The sequence below is a fragment of the Aplysia californica genome, unplaced genomic scaffold (assembly GCF_000002075.1).
Source record: "Aplysia californica isolate F4 #8 unplaced genomic scaffold, AplCal3.0 scaffold00015, whole genome shotgun sequence".
Lineage (NCBI taxonomy): Eukaryota > Metazoa > Mollusca > Gastropoda > Aplysiida > Aplysiidae > Aplysia > Aplysia californica.
Window position 1 is genome coordinate 241867 of NW_004797285.1, and position 6002 is coordinate 247868.

The window sequence follows — 6002 nt, forward strand, 5'->3', positions numbered from 1 at the left end:
AGGAGGAGGAGGAGGAGGAGGAGGAGGAGGAGGAGGAGGAGGAGGAGGAGAAGAAGAAGAAGAAGAAGAAGAAGAAGAAGAAGAAGAAGAAGAGGAGGAGGAGGAGGAGGAGGAGGAGGAGGAGGAGGAGGAGGAGGAGGAGGAGGAGGAAGAAGAAGAAGAAGAAGAAGAAGAAGAAGAAGAAGAAGAAGAAGAAGAAGAAGAAGAAAAAGAAGAAGAAGAAGAAGAAGAAGATGATGATGATGATGATGATTTTTGGTTTCCTTAATGGGCCTGACGGACTTCACGAAGAAATCTTCGAGCGAGAGCGAGGCTCTTTTTTGGCTCCATTGTCAATATGCTTAGCGGCACCTCCACTCGTCCAAATAACTCCATTCGAATTGCCATTGTTCCTGGACATTCAAACATATGTTTGATATCCTCCTTTTCATGGCTGCATCTTCGGCAACATGGGCTGAGCTCTTCATTTACAACGTTCTTATACCATCTTAAACTTCAATGATGGTCCGACCGCAGTCTCGCTAGCTCAATCTGGTCCCAGCGACATGTGATAGATTTTTGTTCCCGCTTATAGGAGTACCCAGAATACACATCTTCCAGGTGCTGGTACTTAGTTCTACATGGTGGGTCTCTGATTTCTCTCTTGATTATTGGAAAGACTCCTTTGTATGTCGTTGGTCGTCTGTCTCCTTCGATCTCTCTGGTTTCATTAGCAGCTTGGTCTGCTGCCGCATTTCCTTCTATTCCAACATGGCTTGGAATCACAGAATTCTACACTGTGAACAATCCCATCCGTGTTACGATTTTTTTTCACAGTTCTGTAGATCTTATATTTATAAACTCTCTATGTCTGCTGTTTCTGTTGTTGCATCCAAAAACACAACAATTTAAAACCTTAATTCCAATCTCTAGTTGCACAGTGAATTCTGTAACTCAAAATTACAAACTGGACAGTAAATGTTCCACTTTTTACTCGTTTGTAAAAGCCGCTATTGCTTTAAAAGCTATAGGGTTACTTCCGAAAACGATAAATCGTGCCCTCAAGACGCCATTGTTTTCGGTCTTCAATTCCTCACAGGTCACGTGGTACAGTTCCCGTTCTAAAAGTGTAGAATTCTGTGCTTGGAATCCACTGAATTTTTATTGTGGCTCTGGCTTCACTGAACTTGCGGAGCAAATCATTCATGTCCGAGCTGTTGCCCAGCAGCCCCTTGCAGAGGGACTGACTGTCAGTCAAGATAAGCACATTGGTCCTGCTGTGGCAATTGTCGGCACTCCATTGTGCAGCAGACATCATTGCCTGGCATTCCTTGTCATAAGATGATGTAAGGAATGCACCTTTAGTTTTAATAATTTCTGTTCGTGGTGGTTCATCATTTATTATCACTACTGCTGCTGCTCCACCTTCGCGGTATCCTGCGACTGCCGATCCATCGGTGAAAATTGTCACATCCGCACCAACCTCTTTGATCACATCCTCAGCTGCTTCACGTGCCTTTACAGGATCATCACCTTTTCCTTTTACTCCTCTCAGTTCTGTCCGAATTTCGATTTCGCCATGGGTCTACCATGGACAAGCTCTCACCAGATTGATCGGCCATCGATTCTCTGCTTCAGGGGGGAGGTGGTCTGCTAGATCGGTGTCCATCCGAAACCAACTTTTCCTGCGATTTTTAGGCTTGAATGCTCGATCAAGGGCTTTCTCTCTAGGAGGGTTGTCTGGTAATCTCTTAGCCATCTCTATAGACTTGAGGCATGTTCTTTTTGTATAGGTGGTGTAGTGCTCAGTTCTGGTCTCATAGCGCAGCGCTTCTGTTGGTGTTGTTTTCAGCTGACCTGATACAAGTCGGAGGGCTTTGTTTTGTATTCTGATGATGATGATGATGATGATGATGATGATGATGATGATGATGATGATGATGAGGGAGAAGGAGGAGAAAAAGATGAGGAACAGAAAATAGAAAAGAAGAAAAAGAGGAAGAGGAAGTAGAAAAAGAAGAGGAAGAGGAAGAGGAAAAAGAAGACCTCAGTCACGACGTCTTCATTTGCAACAAGAACGAACAAAAATTAATAAAAGACTATATTCAATGCAAATCCTTTTACAAGCTGAAAATTTGATAGCCCTGAAAAGTACTGTTTTAAAAAAGAATAATAATAAAAAGGGGTCCTCCAGTTTCCTCGCTGACTATGGTCCTATTCGCTCGGACAGCCTACGCTCCCTGTCGAGGAATCTCCGTCCTCTTTCGTGGGTTCCTATAGAAAGATGTGAAGCGCCACGAACGGCCCTAGATATCCAACTAGTGCTGGGACGATACCACTGTTTGGGAATCGATGCGATACCCGATACCAAAGAGTCTACATAACAAGAGGGGCCACTTCTCTCTTTGAGCCAATTTAAAAAAGTATCCTCAAAATTCGGTGGCGCCCTCTTCGCAAAAGCGCACCTTTTGCGAACAGAGTTACCCTACTTGAGTTTTTTTAAAATCAAAGTGAAACTAGCAAGTTTTTTAATAAATTTCCGAAGAACGCTTTTTTTAAATGGTTACGCTGACAAACAAACCTCTTCCGGAGGAAAGGGTCATTGTTTTCTTCGTTTAATTTGACTTTAGAATGAAAGGCTAGAGGTCATTAAAATTTTAAAAACCTAAAACTCCACACTGAACGAACCCGAACTGCTGATGAACAACAGTCGATCTGTGCACGCAAGGAGGTGCTATTCCTATTCTTCTTCTGGAAAAACGAAAGAGAGCTTCAAAACAGACTGCAGCGCCATCTGAAGCAAAGAGCGAACTTCCGGCGGACACTTTTTTGGCTGAGTGGCCCATCTTGCCGATACTTTTTCAAGGAATCGATTCGATTCCGATACCGATACCAATACCTGGTAGGCCTACTTGAACTTGATTGATATATTTTCAAAAATTCTTTACCAATACACACACCATCATCATCCAGTGCCAGATCTGCGACAGACATCGGCGATCATGGTTTTCCATTAATTCCTTTGCTCGGATGCTCTCAAAAAAGCTACGTTTCCCTGATCGTTCCCTGTTACCCATTTGTTTAGGTTCCCTAAGTATGTTGTTCAGGGCCTACCTCTGCCTCGCTTGCCCTCAATTTTGCCAATGAGAGCTAGATGTTCAAGACCCTTATATGTCTATTCAGGGGTCCCAAAAACTGCATTTGTCGTTTCCTGATCGTTTTTAACTTATTGAGCGTCCCACGTGGGCTTCATCACACCAGGCACCCAAAATCAACACATTAACCTGAGAATGTAAATGTGTTTTTGCCTAATAAACACTTAACCTGTGAAGTATTATCTTTCTCAAAATGTTCCCTCACAATACTAGTCTTTCTTGATGCCATGTTGATTTATAGGCAAAGAGCGCGTTTCTTTTTTTAACCTGATGTTTCAATTGGACTTGAAAATAACAAAAGTATCATCCCGTGGATTAGTGAATTGCCTGAGAATAATTAGTCCTCGTGTCTCGATCCTTTTCGAACGTATCGATTCGATTCCAATACCAACAATGATAGTACATAACAAGATGGGCCACTTCTCTCTTTGAGCCAATTAAAAAAGTGTCCTCAAAATTTGGTGGCGCCCTCTTCACAAAAGCGCACTCTTTGCGAACAGAGTTACCCTACTTGAGTTTTAAAAAATCAAAGTGAAACTAGCAAGTTTTGGGATAAATTTCGGAAGAACGCTTTTTTAAAATGGTTACGCTGACAAAAAACCTCTTCCGAAGGAAAGGGTGATGGTTTTCTTCGTTTAATTTGACTTTAGAATGAAAGGCGAGAGGTCATTAAAATTTTTTTTAAAATAAAACTCCGCACTGAACGTACCCGAACTGCTGATGAACAGCAGTCGACCTGCGCACGCAAGGAGGTGCTATTCCTATTCTTCTTCTGGAAAAACGAAAGAGAGCTTCAAAACAGACTGCAGCGCCATCTGAAGCAAAGAGCATACTTCCTGCGGACACTTTTTTGGCTGAGTGGCCCATCTTGTTATGTACTATCATTGATACCAAGAAGGTATCGGGATATCGAGGCATCGAATCGATTCCCGCCCAGCACTATATCCAACCCGGATACGGAAGTGAGCTCGTAAGGATAGTCGACATTGGATTCATTGGACCACACGGGTCCATCCATCCACACTTGGGTTATCCTCAACGAACAGAGGACAGACCCTCGTGTCCCACGTTGCTTTGTCGCCGAGGCAGCAACAACTCAATATTTTACAGTCCATCATTAGGAATTAACTAGACTTACTACTTACTACTTTTGTGTGTGTGTGTGTGTGTGTGTGTGTGTGTGTGAGAGAGAGAGAGAGAGAGAGAGAGAGAGAGAGAGAGAGAGAGAGAGAGAGAAGGGGGGAGGGAAGAAAAATAGAAAGACACAAAAACATACAGAGAAAATGATGGTGGGATAGAGAAGGAGAGATAGAGACAGCAGAAAGAGAAATAGAGCGAGAGGCAAAGAACAGGCGAGACAGAGAAGAAGTAAGATAGAACAATAAGTGCAAGAGAGAGGACGAAGTGGATCCAGGGTGAGAAAGGCAGTGGCGAGAAAGCTTTGTTAAAGAACTGAGAACTACGCTGCTACAGACAATAGCTTTGAATTTTTTGTTTTAGTAAGAGTTTTACGGCACTTGCACCTCAATTTGGTCCTGCAAGTGCTAAGTTTCTAAATAAAGATGATGATGATGATGATGATATTTTTATTAAATGTTGCTGCGAAGCCCCCAGCAGCGAAACGTTGAACTTATGATAGATCTGTATCTTGAAATTCTATAGTCTTCACAATTCTTTTTTTAAAATCCTTTTTTAACCTTCCGCCTGTCTACAATGATGATAATGATACTACTACTACTACTACTACTACTACTACTACTACTACTACTACTACTACTAAAAGAGATAATAATAATAAGGCCGGCTCTATTTCTCCGAACGTTCGGGAAAATAAACTTGAACTCTATTTCTCCGAACGGTTTCCGTTCTCCAGACTAATTGTTGATAATAAGCGAATGGAGTGGCCCGTGAGTGTGTGTGTGTCAGGCGCGGTTCGTCCATAGAGCACGGTCGTGCAGTGCCGCCCAAAATGTTTCAATGTTCTATGACGTAAAGCACCCACAATAATAAAAATAAAAGACGCCAGAAACAAACACTAGCCAAATATTTTATCAAAACAAGGCCCTCGCTAGCGCCGTAACTATCATTTCTATTCTATAGCGCCGTAAAACATCTGCTATGCCATGCCTAAGTTCATGCGCTGTATCTAAACATAACAGAATAGTCAACAATGGAAACCTGATCTATAAATTGCTCTTTGGAATAACCCAAGCGATGACGACACTTGTAGAGAGTTTGGCGGTACATTAATATTAATAAGACGGCACATCTCAAATGTGCTCCTGCCGAATAGCGCCGAAAAATAGCACACAGTAGGCAATCTAAAAATAAACGCCATAGAGCTGTGCGCTATTCCATGCCAAAATTATGTGGGGCCCGGAGCAATCCAGCGGAGTGCTCGAGTGAATTGTGATTGGTTCATTGTCTTGTCGCTATTTTAAGTGACTGTGTGACCGTGAACCTGAGGGAGGTGAACGTGACATACTTATGTCGCCGTCCTATGAGTTGTGCTTTTGAACGGTTTTGTAGTGGAGTGGTGAAAGGTATCACTTGAGTGTTCAGTTCTAATGCAGGATGAATGGAATTGACGTTTTGCTAACAATATGATTTAATTCTAGAAGTCAAAGCCACAAGTAAAAAGAATGAAAATAAAAGCACAAGGTTTTCCTTCACCAACCCAAAGATCCTAAAATTATACACCATCCCATTTACTCTGCCCTTGATTATCTTCAGCCCCTAAGATAGCTTAATTAATTGTGCACACCCACTTTTTAGACCCACGAGCCGCCCCTGGTGTGTGTGTGTGTGTGTGTGTGTGTGTGTGTGTGTGTGTGTGTGTGTGTGCGTGTGTGTGTGTGTGTGTGTGTG